Raw genomic sequence first — 18,812 nt, 5'->3', positions numbered from 1 at the left:
CGGAAGTGGTGCTGTGGCTCAAGTGTTAGAGCGCTATCCTTGAGCTGAAGAGCTGAAAGAGAGCACCTAGACCCAGAGTTCAGGCCCAGGACCGGACCACCCCCCCCCCCCCAAAAAAAAAAGTAAAAGGACTGGAAGTGGCACTGTGGCTCAAGCAGTAGAGAGCTCGCCTTGAGCTGAAGAGCTGAGGGATAGCGCCTAAGCCCAGAGTTCAAGCCCATGACCGGAAAAAAAAAAGAAATAAGAAAAGAGGGGCTGGGAAGGTGGCTCAGTGGTAGAGCGCTTGCCTTGCAAGCATGAGGCCCTGGGTTTGATTCCTCAGCACCACATAAGCAAAAAGAAAAAAGCCGGAAGTGGTGCTGTGGCTCAAGTGGTAGAGCGCTAGCCTTGAGCTGAAGAGCTGAGGGACAGTGCCCAGGCCCAGAGTTCTGGTCCCATGACCGGACCCAAAAAAAAAAGAAAGAAAAAGAAAAGAAAATCAATTCCTTACCTTCATATATTTTTGCTTCACAGTAAACACTTTTCCAAGAAAATTTTCTACTACTGCTGCCAGCTCCCACCTAATAGTATAAATTCTAGAATAAACCTGGGAACTTCAGGGCACTGAAATTCTAAGGACTATCCCAAAAAGTATGAAATTCATACTATCTAAACAAGTGTTGGTAAACAGGATGTTAGGTATTTTCTACTAAGTATTAGGAAGGATTGAATATCCAACATTGTCTCCTCTGACTTCATGGTGGAAAACAACACTTGGGATATTTCTCAATCAGGGAAATTAATTTCTAGACCTGCAATACAAAAAAATTGACAACACAAGGAAACCCAATTTTACCCAGGCACAAGGTAACCCATTTTTCTTCATATTATAGGACTCTGGCACCACCCTGTGGCCTATCTGTACACAAGCTAATATGCAACAATATATCAGGCAATACAGAAGCTATAATCAACCACCAATCCCTTTTGTAGCTAATTAACTAGGAAACATAAGCATATTATTATAATGCAAGAAATACAATTATTGGTATTATTTAAAAAAAAGAAAAATATAGAAGGATGAGGCAGGAGAATCTCAAGTTCAAAGCCTGCTGGAGCTACATAACCTGCCTCAAAAAAAAAAAAAAAAAAAAAAGAGGTTTTAGTTAAATAAAAGAATTGATTATGTTTAGTTTCAAGGAGGAAAAAAGAAAGGCTTACATGGAAAATTGGCTTTTAAGGCAGGGTTTGAAAGAAGGATAGAACTTTAACAAGGGGGAAAAAAAAAAGAAATTCTGAAGGCCCTTAAAAAATGATATGAAATAGCTGGTCTCTCACACCTGTAATCCTAGCTACTCAGGAGGCTGAGACCTGAGGATCACAGTTCAAAGCCAGCCTGGGCAGGAAAGTCCATGAGACTCTTATCTCCATTAAAACCACTAGAAAACCAGAAGTAGCACAGTGGCTCAAGCAGTAGAGTGCTTGCCTTGAGCTGAAAGGTGCAGGGACAGTGCCCAAGCCCCATGACTGACCAAAAAAAAAAGATATGGAAGCTAGAAACGTAATTCAAGAAAATAATACAAGTAGTCTGTTTTGGTTAAATGGCAGGTATAGCTGATAAATTTAAAAGTATAATAAAGGGGCTGGGAATGTAGCTTAGTGGTAGAGTGCTTGCCTAGAATGCATGAAGCCCTAGATTCAATTCCTCAATACCACATAAACAGATAAAGCTGGAGTGGTGCTGTGGCTCAAGTGGTAGAGTGCTAGTCTTGAGCAAAAGAAGCTCAGGGACAGTGCTCAGGCCCTGAGTTCAAGCTTCTAGAACTGGCAAAAAAAAGTATAGCAGAAGACTGGGGCCTGGCTCATGTGGCAAACAGTTTGCCTAGTATAATAGAGGCTAGGTATGGTGTTTCAGGTCCATAATCCTAGCACTTGAGAAGCTAAGGAAGGAAGATCAGCGTTCAAAGTCAGCCTGAGCTAAATAGAAAGACCCATGTCTCAAAACAGTAACAAACAGTAAAAGGCTAGAGGTGAAATAGCTCGGTATTAACAGCGCTTGCTAACAAACATGGGAGAGTTGGGTAAAACCCTCCACATAGAAAACAAAACAAAACCATTATATAAAAAGACTGCCGGGCTGGGATGTAGCTCAGTGGCAAAGCGCTTGCCTAGCAAGTGCAACGTCCTGGGTTCGATCCCCAGTACCAAAAAAAAAAAAAGACAAAAAAAAACAGTTAAAAAAAAAAAAAAAAGACTGCCAGGTGCTGGTGGCTCATGCCTGTAATCCTAGCTACTCAGGAGGTTGAGATCTAAGGATCACAGTTCTAAGCCAGCCTGGGCAGGAAAAGTCTGTGAAACTTTTATCTCCAATAAACACTCAGAAAACCGGAAGTGGTACTGTGGCTTAACTGGCAGAGGGCTCACCTTGAGCGCCCAAGCCCAGAGTTCAAGCCCCAGGACTAACTAACAAAAAAATAAAATAAAAAGACTAGGGGCTGCGAAGGTGGCTCAGTAGTAGAGCGCTTGCCTTGCATGCGCGAGGCCCTGGGGTTCGATTCCTCAGCATCACATAAGCAAAAAGAAAAAAGCTGGAAGTGGCGCTGTGGCTCAAGTGGTAGAGCGCTAGCCTTGAGCTGAAGAGCTGAGGGACAGCACCCAGGCAAAGAGTTCAGGCCCCACAACCGGACCCCCTCCCCAAAAAAAGACTAAAATGTATGTTTTATTTTTTAGAGATTATTATTTTTAGCAATAGTAATAAGGATTCAAAGGGACAGAAAAAGGGAAACAAGTTTAATAATTATAGTTGCAAAAATAAATAATGGAGATAAGACACAAGGAAATAAAAGGGAATCAGTATGAGAAACATTATAACAGTAATCAGTATTTAGCTTCAGAACCAGTTAATTAAGCTAAAAGTCAAAAAGACAAGTCTTGAGTCTGGAAATTAAATGCCACAAATGAGAAACAGGGATGTGAAGAAAAGCTTAACTTTATTTTTAATGTGTTTACATCTTAGAAATGTAGTGAGAATTGGGAATGTGGCTTAGTGGCAGAATACTTGTCTAGCATGCATTCCTCTATATCACATAAATAGAAAAGGCCAGAAGTGGTGCTGTGGCTTAAGTGGTAGAGCGTTAGCCTTGGGCAAAAGAAACTCAGGGACAGTGTGGAAGCCCTGAATTCAAGCCCCAGACTGGCAAAAAAAAAAAAAAAAGAAAGAAAGAAAAAGAAAAGAAAGGTAGTAAGAAACCAATGTAGTCAGTCTCTTAAACAAATGGTGCTGGCAAAACAAGATACATGCAGAAAACTAGATCCTTATCTATCACTTGCATCAGCATCAATTCAAAATGCATCAAAGATTTCAATGTATCTGAAAGCCTGCAAGTAAGGAACAAGAGAAACATTAGGGGCTGGGAAGGTGGCTCAGTGGTAGAGCGCTTGCCTTGCAAGCCTGAGGCCCTGGGTTCGATTCCTCAGCACCACATAAGCAAAAAGAAAAAAGCCGGAAGTGGCGCTGTGGCTCAAGTGGTAGAGCGCTAGCCTTGAGCTGAAGAGCTGAGGGGCAGCGCCCAGGCCCAGAGTTCAGGCCCCACGATCGGATCCAAAAAAAAAAAGAGAGGAACAGGAAAGAACTGAGTAGAGAGATCCAAAAACACAGCAAATCAAAGAAAGACTTGATGAATGGGACTGTACCAAACTATAATTTCTGTACAGCAAAGGACATAACCAACAAGCTAAAAGCCCTCCAGAATGGGAGATTTTTGCCAGATGATGACCTAATATCTAGAATATAGAGAGAACTTAAAAAATTAAACTCTCAAAAAAAAAACCCAATTTATAAATGGGCTATGGAGCTAAAGAGTCTTCTCAGAGGGGATGGGAAGGTGGCTCAGTGGTAGAGTGCTTGCCTCACATGCATGAGGCCTGGGTTCGATTCCTCAGTCCCACATAAGCAGAAAAAGTCAGAAGTGGTGCTATGGCTCAAATGGTAGAGTGCTAGCCTTGAGCTGAGCTGAGGGACAGTACCCAGGCCCAGAGTTCAAGCCCCATGACCGATGGGAGGGGGGAAAAAAAAGAGTCTTCTCAGAAGAAGAAATAAAACTGGCCAATAGACACATGAGAAAATGCTCAACACCTCTAGCAATTTAGAAAATGCAAATCCAAACAACACAGAGATTCCACCTTATCGAGTTACAAAGGCCATTATCAAAAAAAAAAAACAAATGATAATGAATGCTGTTCAGGATGTAGTCAAAAGGGAATCCTAATACACTGTTGGGGGAAATGTAAAGTTGTTCAACTCTGGAAAGCAGTATAGAGTTTCCTCTAAAAATTAAACATAGAACTATCCAATAATCCAGCAATTCCTCTCTTGGGCACTTATCCAACAGTACAAATCAGGATACAGTAAAACCACCGGCACAACTATGTTCACTGCAGCACTATTCACAATATCCAAAGGTATGACATTAGTTCAGATGCCCCTCAATAGATGAATGAATCAAGAAAATGTGATACACACACACACAATGGAATTTACTCAGCTATTAGAAAGAATGACATTGCACTACCTGTAAAAAAAAAAAATAGAAAGAAGCCAGGCACCAGTGGCTCACACCTGTAATTCTAACTATTCAGGAGGCTGAGATCTGAGGATCATGGTTCAAAGCCAGCCCGGGCAGGAAAGTCCATGAGACACTTCAAAAAACCTAGAAAACCAGGGGCTGGGAAGGTGGCTCAGTGGTAGAGTACTTGCCTTGCATGCCTGAGGCCCTGGGTTCGATTCCTCAGCAACACATAAGCAAAAAAAAAAAAAAGGAAAAAGACGGAAGTGGCGCTGTGGCTCAAGTGGTAGAGTGCTAGCCTTGAGCTGAAGAGCTGAGGGACAGCACCCAGGCCCAGAGTTCAAGGCCCCATGACCAGACCCCCCCCTGCAAAAAAAAAACAAAAAACCTAGAAAACCAGAAGTGGTGCTGTGGCTCAATCGCCAAGAGCACTTGCCTTAAGCTCAAGAGTGCAGGGAAAGCGCCCAGGCCTAGAGTTCAAAGCCTGACGACAGACAAAAAAAAAAAAAAAAAAGGAAGAAAGAAATAGAAAGACCTGGAAAAAACTTAAGTGAAGTGAAAGCAGGAAGGCCCAGAGAGACAAAGGATGCATATTTTCCTTTACATATAGAAGCTATATTAAGTTTATAAACTTGTAAGTAAATACCTTGGGTGGTATGCAAGGGTATACAAATATGTTAACTGAAATATGGTTGATTCAAGGGAGAACTCAAATGTGTAATTCTTTAGAAAGGCAAAGTCAAAGAGCCAGGCACTGGTGTATCACACCTGTAATCCTAGCTACCCAGGAGGCTGAGATCTGAGGATCAAAGGCAGCTTGGGCAAGAAAGTCCATGAGATTCCTATCTCCAATAAACTACCAGAAAACCGGAAGCAGAGGTGTGGCTCAAGCGGTAGAGGGTTCGCCTTGAGCAGAAGAGCACAGGGATAGTGACCAAGCCCAGAATTCAAGCCCCACGACCAACAAAAAAAAAAAAAGGCAAAGTTCAGCAAAATAAACAGCAGGAAGCAGTACTTGAAAGGGGTGGAGTGGAAAAAGGGTAAACAAATGAAGAGAAGAGGGGGAGACTGCAGTCAATAATTCAATGTATATCCTGCAAAATTAAGAAGCGAGGAAAGGAGTAGTAGGAGATGATAATGTTGAAAGGGGTGACATTGATCAAGGTGCATTTTATTCACAAACTGCTTTGTTAAATGGCAACTTCTTTATGGACCTACTTAAAGGTAATTTTTTTTCTGATGGTCATGGGGCTTGAACTCAGGGCCTAGGTGCTGTCTCTGAACTCTTTCAGCTCAAGACCTAGTGCTCTACATCTTTAGCCACAGCTCCACTTCTGGTTTTCTGGTGGATAATTGGAGATAAGAGTGGGGGGGCACTGGGAAGGTGGCTCAGTGGTAGAGTGCTTGCCTTGCATACATGAGGCCCTGGGGTTTGATTTCTCAGCAGAAAAAGCTGGGAAGTGGTGCTGTGGCTCAAGTGGTAGAGCGCTAGCCTTGAGCTGAAGAGCTTTAGGACAGCACCCAGGCCCAGAGTTCCGGCCCCACAACCAGGAATAAAAAAAATGGGGCTGGGAAGGTGGCTCAGTGGTAGAGTGCTTGCCTTGCATGCATGAGACCCTAGGTTCAATTCCTCAACACCACATATGCAAAAAGGCTGGAAATGGTGCTCTGGCTCAAGTGGTAGAGTGCTAACCTTGAGCTGAAGAGCTAAGGAACAGCACCCAGGCCCAGAGTTCAGCCCCACAACCAACTGGAAAAAAAAAAAAAAAGAAGAGTCTTGGGAAATTCTCTTTCCAGGCTAGCTTTGAACCGTGATCCTCCAGAGTATCTAGGATTACAAGCATGGGCCATCAGCACCTGGCTTAAAAGTGGCTTTTAAAACAAGTGTTATAGGGCTGGGAAGGTGGCTCAGTGGTAGAGCGCTTGCCTTGCATGCCTGAGGCCCTGGGTTCAATTCCTCAGCACCACATAAGCAAAAAGGAAAAAAAGCCGGAAGTGGCGCTGTGGCTCAAGTGGTAGAGCACTAGCCTTGAGTTGAAGAGCTGAGGGACAGCGCCCAGGCCCAGAGTTCAGGCCCCACAACCGACCAAAAAAAAAAAAAAAAAGAAGAAAGGAAAAGAAAAGAAAAGGAAAATATTACAGTTAACATAAATGGCTCCATAATCCTAGCTAGGGTAGCTGAGTTCTAGAGGATTGCAGTTCAACAACAATCCAGGCAGAAAAATTTACTGGATTCCATCTCTAAAATGATCAGCATAAAAGCAGGGTTGGAGGCATAGCTTTAGTAATAGAGCACTAGTCTCCTTATTTCTAGGCCCTTACTTCAAATCCCAGTACAAAAAACAAAAAACACATCTTTACACAATTCATCAGCTAAGTAGTAGAGCACTTAATAAACATGAGACCTTGGGTTTAATCCCGAGTACAAAACCAAAAGCTAACATAATAGGGCACACCTATAATCCCAGGATATGTTATATACATATACATGCTTTTATAAGAATTTTTTTGTATGTATGGTACTAGAGTTTCCACTCAGGTTCTCACACTTTGCTTGTTAGGCTCGTGCTCTACCATTTGAACCACAAGCCTGGAAGAATATTTATTATCATCTTTCAGTTCATTTGCTTCATCACTTGGTACTGAAGAACATTGTTTTTAAAGACAACACACACACACACACACAAAGGGCACTGGTGTCAGGCAGACTTGGGTTTGCATTCTATTCTTACCATGTATTTTGTATTTCTTTATTTTGCAAAACGGATACCACTTCCCTGAAGGAGGTGGTTTAATGGGTTAAACACTACATATGCAAGTCTAAAGTCTGTCTTGTGCTTACTAGGCATTTGTAGTTTTTTTTCTATTTCATCTCTGGTATCACACATTTTCTAGAGAAGCTTTGGCTTTGCCACTCAGCAATGATTCTCCAAAAATTGTACACAACTCAGAACAGTTGCACATCAATGAAATTTGTTTACCTACTCTCATTAGCCTTGTGTGTGTGTGTGTGTGTGTGTGTGAGAGAGAGAGAGAGAGAGAGAGAGACAGAGACAGAGACAGAGAGACAGAGAGAGGAGAGACATAGACAGAGTCAGAGACAAAGAGGGGGGAGAGGAAAGAGGGGGAGAGAGAAGGGGGAGAGGGAGAGAGGGAAAGGCAGAGGGAGAGGGAGAGAGGAGAGGGAGAAAGAGAGAGAGAGAGAGAGAGAGAGAGAGCACAAAAGCTCAGTGCCTGGGACTTGAGCTTTTGTACTCAAAGGCTAGCTCTCTACCACTTTAGCAGCAGCTCCACACAGCTTTTCTGGTGCTTAATTGAAGAGTCTCACATACTTTCCTGCCCAGAATAGCTTTGAACTTCAATGGCTTTGCAACTCAGCCTCCTGAATAGCTAAGATTACGGGCATGAGCCATCATCAGCTCTCATTAGCCTTTTAAAGAATTTAGAGACTACAACAGCAAGTTTGAGATCAGCCTGAACTATATATTGAGCCTTGTCTCCCAAAGGAAAAAAAAAATAACTTCTTTAGAGTACATTTATGTTCTCTGAACTAAGGCAAAATAAATCTAGAAACCAATCATGTAACCTCTTTCTCTTTAAGCTCTTCTCCCTCTTCAAACTTCCAATGATACTTACTCAAGAAGAACTAAAAAGCAATCACCACAGATACTGATAAAGATGATGAAGAAATCCTCCATTAACCAAAGGATGAATATGAAACTCTACTACTTCTTTGGACTAATACCTTCTCTTTCTGATGGTAATGCCCAAACGCCTATTATAGTTTATATAGGCTTTCATTCTTTTTTTTTTGGGTGGTCGTGGGGCTTGAACTCAGGGCATGGACACTGTCCTTGAGCTTTTCTGCAAGGCTAGCACTCACCACTTTGAGCCACAGTGCCACTTCGAGTTTTCTGGTGGTTAATTGGAGATAAGAGTTTCATGGACTTCCCTGCCCAGACTGGCTTTGAACCATGATCCTCAGATCTCAGCCACCTGAGTAGCTAGGATTACAGGCCTGAGCCCTAGTACCTAGCTTAGGCTTTAATTCTAGTAACAGTATTTCCAAATGTTAGGAATATACTCTAACCCTTAAGAGCTGTTCTCCAGCAGCAAAGCTAAGAACTTTAATAACATTCAAGAGTCCACATATCCCAATTTAATTAATTCTAAGTGAGCCATATTTTCCATTGTGTTTCTACCATGATTTATCCTTGTCATCAAAATTTAATTCCCATTACCAGATTTTGCCATTTACACTTTAAACTTTTCTTACATTATTGGAAAGAATACTGTAATAAAGATGAAAGGTTGAGGGCTGGGAAGGTGGCTCAGTGGTAGAGTGCTTGCCTTGCATGCCTGAGGCCCTGGGTTCGATTCCTTAGCACCACATAAGCAAAAAGGAAAAAGCGGGAAGTGGTGCTGTGGCTCAAGTGGTAGAGCGCTAGCCTTGAGCTGAAGAGCTGAGGGACAGTGCCCAGGCCCAGAGTTCAGGCCTCATGACCTGACCCAAAAAAAAAAAGAGATGAAAGGTTGATGCTCCAAAGGTACTACTTATATATTTTAAAAAAATACAGAAGACAGAGCTTAAAACATTAGTGCCCTCCTACCTCCCTTAGATTGGAAGGCCCAGTCTAAGGCTGGTCCTGAAAGTTCAACAAAACATGCCTGGTAATGTGGCAATAACTAAACACCAAAGAGTCTATTGGAAACCACTAGAGGTAAGCTTTATATTAGCTTTTCAAATGGCTAAGAAAAACCAAAAGGAACTACATAAAGACATGTAGTGATGTCTCACTTATCATGGGAGTTACTTCCAGAGACGCCCACTATAGGAGAAAATCCACAAAGAGCAGCCTTATATAGTTGTTCCTGGCTATATCACTGTTCATTTAATGCTACTTTGTGGATTTTCACCTATCACAGACGTCTCTGAAATGTAGCTCCTACGATAGGTGAGGGATCACTATTTACATAATTAAAAAAACAACACCATACAGTGAAGCTGCAGTATGTAAACCGTGTTATAGCAAAGGACAACTGTGTAAATGTTCTACAAAGAACTTGGCTAAACCACTTTAAACACCATTCTTAAATGTAAGAGTAAATATCTAACTTTTCAGATAATAATGAAAATTTTGCTATGACCCAAGTCATCAGACAGATCATATATCAGTAATTAGACAATTATCTCTATCATATTAACCAATCCCAACTCCCTTGGCAAACTCAGGCAAGCTCAGTTCATTAATCTATCTGTATTTCTGATGTATGCTAGTACTAGAGAAATTGAGCTTTGGTATGTAAACTATACTCTGTTGAGATAAAAAGGTGTTGGTGGCTTAGGCACCTAATCCTAGCTACTCAGGAGGCTGAGTCTGAGGATTAGAATTTGAAGCCAACCCAGGCAGACAAGTCCAAGACTCCTTTCTCCAATTAACCATTGACCAATTATCCAGCAGAAAGCTGGAAGTGGAGGTGTGACTCAAGTGGCAAAGTACCAGCTTTGAGCAAAAAAGCTAAGCAAAAAGGACAAGACCCTGAGTTCAAGCCTCAGTACCACCGCACACAAAAAAAGTGAGCAACTAAACATTTATCACAGGCCTGGAAAGGTGTCTCAGTGGTAGAGTGCTTGCCTTGCATGCATGAGGCCCTAGGGTCAATTCCTCAGCACCACATAAACAGAAAAAGTCGGAAGTGGTGCTATGGCTCAAGTGGTAGAGTGCTATGCTAGCCTTGAGCTGAAGAGCTGAGGAACAGCACCCAGGCCCAGAGTTCAGGCCCCACGACTGACCAAAAAAAAAAAAGAAAAGAAAAAGAAAGAAAAATTCATCACTTTGCGAGGAGCTGATGGCTCATGCCTGTAATACTAGCTACTTAGAGGATCATGGTTCAAAAGCCAGCCCGGGGAAGGAAAGTCCAATATGACTGTTATCTCCAACTAACCACCAGAAAAACCAGAAGTGGCACTGTGGCTTAAGTAGTAGAGCACTTGCCTTGAGCTGAAGAGCTAAGGGACAGTGCTCAGGCCTAGAGTTCAAACTAGACAACCAACGAGAAAAACAAAATCATCACAAAGTTTTATTTGAGGTGTAGAAGCAGGGCCTCATGTATGCTAAGCAGCAACTTAGCACTGAGCTGCTATACCCTCAGCTCAGCACACACTAATTTTCATTCTAAGAGAATGACTGAATCAGTAAATAGGATAGGTAGACCCTTTCTCAGAATTTTTATTTTGGCAGTATTGGAATTTGAACTCAGAAATGTAAGTTTACTAGGTTGGCACTTTACCACCTGAGCCATACCTCCAATACAATTTGTATAGGTTTTCTTCAGAATAGGACCTTTCAAGTTTTTCTGCCTGGGCTGGCCCCAAACTGCAATCTTTCTGCTCTTAGCATCCAAGGACCTAGGATTACAGGCACGGTCCACAGCAACTGGCTATAAAAATGATTTTAACAATTAAGTTTCTTAAGCTATTTATTTAGCTAATTATTAAGCTATTTATTAAGCTATTTATTGTAAAGCTAATCTAAAACTCACCAACTTGTAGCACTGAAGTGAAGATGTAGTAGTACCCCTTATCTAAGGAGAATATGTCCCAAGACCCTCAGGGGGGCTGGGAAGGTGGCTCAGTGGTAGAGTGTTTGCCTTGCATGCCTGAGGCCCTGGGTTTGATTCCCCAGCACCACATAAGCAAAAAGAAAAAAGCCAGAAGCGGCGCTGTGGCTCAAGTGGTAGAGCGCTAGCCTTGAGCTGAAGAGCTGAGGGACAGTGCCCAGGCCCAGAGTTCAGGCCCCATGACCAGACCCCCTCACCCCCAAAAAAAAGACCCTCAGGAATGTGAAAAATTACAGGTATCAGATTGTACATATACTATGTTTATAAATTTATAAATTAGATTCAGAAGAGATTAGCAATTACAAGATAAAAGTACTACATTAATGCCCTACAATAGCCAGGAGCCGGTGTCTCACGCCTATAATCCTAGCTACTCAGGAGGCTGAGATCTGAGGATCACAGTTCAAAGCCATTCACGGGCAGAAAAGTCTGTGAGACTTATCTCCAATCCACCAGAAAACCGGAAGTGGCACTGTGGCTCAAGTGGTAGAACACTTGCCTTGAACTGAAGAGCTGAGGGGCAGAGCCCAGGTCAGAGTTCAAGCCCCATGACTGACCTCCCCCGCAAATACACAATAAAAATTATCACAATGCCATGTCTCTCTAAAAACATTTTACTGTACTATAAATCTTACTAACCAAAGCGTAAGATTTTTGTTCTTGATTGGGAATGTGGCTTAGTAGTAGAGTGCTTGCCTTGCATACATGAGGCCCTGGGTTTGATTCCTCAGCACCACATAAGCAGAAAAAGCCAGAAGTGGTGCTGTGGCTCAAGTAGTAGAGTGCTAGCCTTGAGCTGACAAGCTGAGGGACAGCGCCCAGGCCCAGAGTTCAGGCCCCATAACCAGCCAAAAAAAAAAAAAACAAACAAAAAAACCGCCAATGTCAGTCACTCTCACTCTTTCCCCTACTGAAAATCAGAGATACTAAGAACCGGCTAAGTCTAACTTCCAGAGCTACTTAGTTCTTCTAATGCATCCTATGAGCCTCCAACTACACTCTTGCTACCAGAAACTTAAGAGCCACATAAAAACTACATTCATAAGTATGTTCTGCCTCTCTTTTGGGCACTGGTCCATGTTGCTGAATGCATAGTATGTCTTCTAACCAAGAGTACTTCAGACAAGCTACAAATGAGCAGTTACTATTTCATCTTTTCACCAAACACTTCCAACTATATTTGAAAGGTTGAATCTGACGTGGACTGGACTTGGACACCAACAAAAGCATCATTCAATACTTGCAGCTTTTAGTCAAAGTGGCTAAATATTCTCTACATGGCAAGGCTGACAACACAAAGCCCTGAAAGGGGAAGAGACTTCATTTGACAACAGACTGAACAGAACTCAGGCAGACTAATTCTCAATTCTTTTTAAGTGTTAGGAAACATGGTCACACAAAGGCAAAACACAAAAGCAAATGGGTAAAGAAAAAAGAGCAGACCTGGAGGTACAGGTATACACAAGTGTTCTCTCTGTCTCTCCCTCAGCCTCCCCCACCCCCCCAATATACATAAATAGTTTAGGATAGAAAGTCAGAATGCTCACAGCCAAGAACATTTGCAAAAGGCAATTAAACCATGCTGGAATCCAGCCAAGAACAATACACAAACTCTTCTGAAAATTGTGGCTTTAGTGGTCAACACTTGAGCATCAGGGCAGGGTCTGTCTTGAACTCAGAAAATTAAATGCCTTCAACTCCCACTCACCTTTCCGCCTTTTATCACTGAAGTAAGGCCAGGCTGAGCTCCTGAGAAAATAGGTCTGGAGGTTCACTGAAGGACTAAGAAAAATTAAAAAGTTTACATGGCAAAGATGTCTCTTCTGCTAAACATCACAAAAGTATTTATGAATACATTCAGTATCTCTTTAGACCTCCTCGGAACTATTTAAAACCAGAATAACTTACCTAATTCTGACTGCTGAACAAAACCTACACACACACACACACACACACACATATATACATGTAAAATGAACAAGAGATTTAAAAGCTAGGCAAGTAATTTTCCAGCTCGACTAAAACCAGAGGTCATCTAAAAGGAAAAGCCTATTTTTTTTTTCAACGATAAGCCAAAACCAACCAACCTCTCAACCAGAAGCTAGAGTAGGGGAAGGGAGGAATCCCGGAGAGAATGTGATAGCACTAGTGCGGGTTTGTTTACAGAGACTCCAGCAACAATCATGAGTCAGAAATTCAAGCCACCAGATGCTTTCCAACTAACCGGCACCAAATGGGACTGTCCTAAAGTGTCCTAAAAGGCTTGGGGGAGGGCAAGCCGAAGCAGGAGGATTAACACACAAGAGGACAAGAGCCGACGACCACCACAGGCACCACGGGCTTCCCCCGGCTCAGCCTTCCGTACAAGGTGCGGGCCGGAGACCTGGGGTGGGGGATGGGGCGCGCTGAGCAGCGGCTCTGGGGGACGCGGAGACGGGGGAGGAGGGGCGAGCCGTGTCTCCCCCCCGTTAGAGGGAGCGATGGGGGGCAAACAAATGGGTCACCCGACGGAGCAAGACGTCCCTGGGAGTTTGGGAGCTGTCTCTCGGAGGCACCCACGGGGCTGACCTGAGGAAAGGACAAGCCGTCCTCCCGGGACTGACCCGCGGCCGGGGAAGAAGCCCTGCACCCCAGAAGCTGCGAGAGATGACCAGGCCCGTCCTGTGGTGAACCGGAGGGGGGGAAGGGGACAGGCCGGGCCGGAACGAGACACGGACCGGATAGGTCAAGGGGGGGTGTCCAGCCGGGGCAGTTACAAGCACGGGAGCCGGCGAGGCTCGGCGGCCCGCTTCCCGTCTTGGGTCATCCTTTTGCCAGCGGCTGCTCCGCCAGTTCCAGGCCCAGCCGCCCCGTCCACCGCCGCCACCAACGCCGCCGCCATCTTACACTGGCCAGTGGCCGCCACCACCGCCTCCGCTCTCTGCGCTTGCGCCTGCGCCACCGCGCTTTCCGGCCTCGTTTGCGACACTGCGCTCTTGAAGGCCGGGGAAGAGTGGTCGCGCGAGCTCGCGTCTCCCAACCCTTCTTGGAGGATGCGGAGGGGGCGGGGCTTAGGGCCAACAGAAAACCGCGAGGGGCGCGTGCGCACTGCCGGGCAGGCCCGGTTGTTTTCGTCCCGTCGTTCCGAGTTGGCGTCTTTGAGGGGCTTCTTTGCGTCGTCGCGGAGATCGTCGTCATTTCCAAGGCACTAGCCGGCCGATTCCTGAGTGACTTCCAGCCTCGCTCGTTCTTGAACTCTGGGCAAAGGCGATCCTTGCTGTATTTCTTCTGAAGCTGGTTTTTCTTCCGCGGCTCCCGGGCCGGGGAGGCCCGCGTCCCCGTTTGTCCTCCTCGTGTCGGGTTGGCGTGAGGCCAGCCCCGCCAGGCCCGGCGTCAGCCATGTGGGTTTTCTCCTTTTTTCAAGGAGGCTGGGAAGCTGTTCAATCTCTCTGCGGTGAGGGTGACTGAGAACGGACTGCCTGGCGCTGCACTGAATGTCTCCAGCTGGTTCTTTTTGTTTTCCTTTTCTTTACTCATGAGGCCAAAGTGCAGGAATTAGCCTCCTTACCATCCGTTACCGTCCTATGCCACGCAGTATATTACTTAACCACTTGCTGCAGTAAACACCTGGCTGGTTTGCCTACTTCCCTTATTAGCCTGCCACAGTTAAACATAGGACACCCAGAGTGACATTTTATTTATTTATTTTTGGGTCTGGTCGTGGAGCCTGAACTCTGGGCCTGGGCGCTGTCCCTCAGCTCTTCGGCGCAAGGCTAGCGCTCTACCACTGAGCCACCTTCCCAGCCCCAGAGCGACACTTTAAAATGTTAGATCATAGTCCCTCACTCAAAACGTCCAATAGTCTCCCATCATATAAGAAAGAAATATGGAAGCCGGGCGTTGGTGGCTCACGCCTGTAACCCTAGCTACTCAGGAGGCTGAGATCTGAGGATCGCGGTTCAAAGCCAGCCCGGGCAGGAGAGACCGTGAGACTCCTATCTCCAATAAACCACCAGAAAACCGGAAGTGGCGCTGTAGCTCAAGTGGTAGAGCGCTCGCCTTGAGCTGAAGAGCTGAGGGACAGCGCCCAGGCCCAGAGTTCAGGCCCCACCACCTACAAAAAAAAAAAGAAATATGGGCTGGGAAGGTGGCTCAGTGGTAGAGCGCTTGCCTTGCATACTTCAGGCCCTGGGTTCGATTCCTCAGTACCACATAAGCAAAAAGAAAAAAGCCGGAAGTGGCGCTGTGGCTCAAGTGGTAGAGTGCTAGACTTGAGCTGAAGAGCTGAGGGACAGTGCCCAGGGCAAGCGCAGGCCCACGACCGGACCAAAAAAGAAGAAAGAAAAAAATATATAACCTCACTGGCTAAAGTGCTGTAGGAAGAAATAAAAGGACTTGTTCCATTTTCTTGGAATGTCCATCTGCTAGACCTTTATTAGACTAGGTCTCTCCATTTAAATCAGGTTCCTATTCAAATAATAACTCCTAAGAGAGGTAGCTCTTCACTATTCAGAACTGCACACCCATCATTCACCTCTCTTTATTCATTTTTTATTTTTTAATATAGTCTCAGGGGCTGGGAAAGTGGCTCAGTGGTAGAGCACTTGCCTTGCATGCCCTGAGTTCGATTCCTCAGCACCACATAAGCAAAAAGAAATATACTAAAAAAATAAAATAAATAAATATAGTCTCACACAGACTGGCCTCTCACTTCTGACCTCAGATGATCCTTTCTCATTCTCTCCCTTCTCAGCCTCTCCCATAACTGGGATTATTACAGTGTACTCAACCACATTCAGATTGCATCACTTTTTTTTTTTTTTTGTAACATGATTTACCTATAACAACTTATAAGATTATATTAGGGCTAGGAATGTGGCTTAGAGGTAGAGTGCTTGCCTAGCATCCATGGAGCCCTTGGTTCAATTCCTCATTACCACATAAACTGAAAAAGCCAGAAGTGGTGCTGTGGCTCAAGTGGTAGAGTGCTAGCCTTGAGCAAAAGAAGCTCAGAAAGTGCCCAGACCCTGAGTTCAAGCCCCAGGACTGGCAAAAAAAAAAAGATATTTAATCTAGCTATACTAAATATAAGATCTTGAGAGAAGAAAATGTCTTATTCATCTTTGTAACCTTAACACCTAGAAAAAGGCTAGAGATGGGTGTGCCAGTAACTCATTACTATAATCCTAGGTACTCAGAAGGCTGAGATTTGAGGATCACAGTTTGAAGCCAGCCCAAAAATAGTCTGCAGTCTTCTTCTTTTGTTGTTGTTTAGTTATATTTTGGGGTTTTTTTTGTGTGTGTGTAGGTTGTTGTTGTTTTGCCAGTCCTGGGGCTTAAACTCAGGGCCTTGGTGCTGTCCCTGAGCTTCTTTTGCTCAAGGCAATCACTCTACCATTAAGTCACATTCTCAGCTTCTGCAGTACTCTTTTTTTTTGGGGGGGGGGGGGGCGCGTCCAGTTGTGGGGCCTGAACTCTGGGCCTGGGCGCTGTCCCTCAGCTCTTTAGCTCAAGGCTAGCGCTCTACCACTTGAGCCACAGCGCCACTTCGGCTTTTTTCTTTTTGCTTATGTGGTGCTGAGGAATCGAACCCAGAGCCTCATGCATGCAAGGCAAGCGCTCTACCACTGAGCCACCTTCCCAGCCCAAGCCTCTGCAGTACTCTTAACCAGCAAAAAAGCTTAAACAATGTACTAGCCCAGCAAGTAAGCTCAAATTCCAAGTACTAGAATTTAAAAAAAAAAAGGCTGGGAAGGTGTCTCCGTGGTACAGTGTTTGCCTTTGCATGCATGAGGCCCTGGGTTCGATTCCTCAGCTCCACATAAGCAGAAAAGGCCAGAAGTGGTGATGTGACTCAAGTGGTAGAGCACTAGCCTTGAGCTGAAGAGCTCAGGGATGGCACCCAGGCCCAGCATTCAGGCCCCTTGACTGACTGACAAAAAAAAAAAAAAAGGACTAGAGAGCAAAGTAGCTATTTAGTGTCACACCATCCTAATATATCACTTTCCAGGAATGTGGCAGAAGTGGTTAAAAAAAAAAAAAAACACACACACTTGCCTAGCATGTGCAAGGCTCTGGATTCAACCCTCAGTATTTCCAAAATCTTTGAAAGTGATATTACTACAATTTGTTTAGTCAGCTACTTACTGAATTCCTACTTCATGGGAACACTCTATCTTGCTCTAGGGACTGGAGCTACAACAGTGAATACAACAAAGACTCTTGTATTATTAATGCATAGGTTGACATTATAGGGGCAGGAGAGAACAATCAGAAAAAGTTACGGAGAGTACTTTAAAAGAAAAACAGTAAAAGTGGATTACCAAAGTGAATGTGTTCTTTTACTCTGAGGTTTGGAGAAGGCCCCTATGCTGGGGTGACAATGAACAAAAACCTGAAGTGGGAGAGTGAACCATAAACACATGGGGAATAAACATTCCAGTCATAGAGAATAGCAAGGTAGACATTAAAGCCTATGTGTTCAAAGAACAGGTAGGAAATTAGTTTGGAGAATGAGAGTCAGATTGCTTACAGATTCATGGATCAGGGAAGACTGGATTTTAATCTAAGAGCATGCTAGGAAGTTGCAGGGTATGATCTGATAAAGTGATAAGATCTGATAAAGAGCTTCACTCTGGTTAATGCATTAACTGCCTGAGGGTGGCAAAAAAAAAAAAAATGCTGAAAGACCAGTTAGGAAGTTATTGCAGAAGAGCTGCTGAAGCAAGTTGGATGAGGAAACAGGGAAATTAATATTAAAAAGGACCAATTCAGACATTAAAACCAAAAGTCAGCTGGGTGCCGGTGGCTCATGCCTGTAATCCTAGCTACTCAGGAAGCTGAGATCTGAGGATCACGGTTCAAAGCCAGCCCTGGCAGGAAAGTCCATGAGACTCTTATCTTCAATAAATCACCAGAAAACCGGAAGTGGCATTGTGACACAAGTGATAGAGCACTAGCCTTGAACTGAAGAGCTCAGGGACAGTGCCTGTGCCCAGACATAGTTCAAGCCCCACCACCAACCAAAACACAACACACACACACACACACACACACACACACACACACACACACACACACACAAACACACACGTCAAAACTGGAGGAAAATAAAAGCCAGACACCAGATTCATGCTTGTAATTCTAGCTACTTGGGAGTCTAAGTGTGGAAGAAGGATCAAGGTATGAGGCCAGCCTGAGCAGAAAAGTTTGGCAGTCCCCCTTCTGAACTGGACTTGATGGCATGAGCTTGTTATTTTAGCTAGATGGGAAGCCTAACATAGATCACATCAAGTCCCACCTCCAGGCAGGTAATGAGATCCTCTCTCCAAAAATAACCAACGAAGTCAGGACTGATGAGGTAACTCTGTGGTCAGAGTGCCTTAAGCCTGAGCATAACGCCCCGAGTTCAAACTCTAATACTGCCTCCCCCGCCACCCCCCAAAAAGGGAAAGAGAGAGAGAGAGAGAGAGAGAAGCAAAGAGCTTCCAACCATATTAACTTTTAGAAACCAAGCTACAAGAACTAGAGGCATAATGGGGCCAACACCTGTCTTCTCATTTGAGATGTTAACACTGTAAACTCCTTACAACTGGTAAAAAGACAAATGGAAGACATAGCTGGCAAAGGGGAAGCCTTAAAATCACTTGTTGTCTCTGTTTTAAGCAA

General features: G+C 44.3%; 1 protein-coding gene across 6 annotated transcripts in view; it reads right to left on the bottom strand.

Annotated features, from left to right (window-relative positions):
• Window positions 1-14,131, bottom strand: part of Dcaf8 (DDB1 and CUL4 associated factor 8) — a 50,293-nt gene extending 36,162 nt beyond the window's left edge. For 2 of the 6 annotated variants that reach the window (XM_042681579.1, XM_042681578.1), the window contains exons 1-2: window positions 13,883-14,050; window positions 12,874-12,947 (exon numbers count right to left, since the gene is read on the bottom strand). The gene's annotated coding sequence lies outside the window, so the exon portion shown is untranslated. The other 4 variants (XM_042681581.1, XM_042681582.1, XM_042681584.1 and 1 more) reach the window with 4 other exon arrangements.
• Window positions 14,132-18,812: the final 4,681 nt, after the last annotated feature.

This window comes from Dipodomys spectabilis, unplaced genomic scaffold (genome assembly GCF_019054845.1).
Source record: "Dipodomys spectabilis isolate Male_0828 unplaced genomic scaffold, ASM1905484v1 ptg000069l, whole genome shotgun sequence".
Classification (NCBI taxonomy): Eukaryota; Metazoa; Chordata; class Mammalia; order Rodentia; family Heteromyidae; genus Dipodomys; species Dipodomys spectabilis.
The sequence above is the reverse complement of the archived record's forward strand: the minus strand, read 5'-3'. Positions and strand labels throughout refer to the sequence as shown.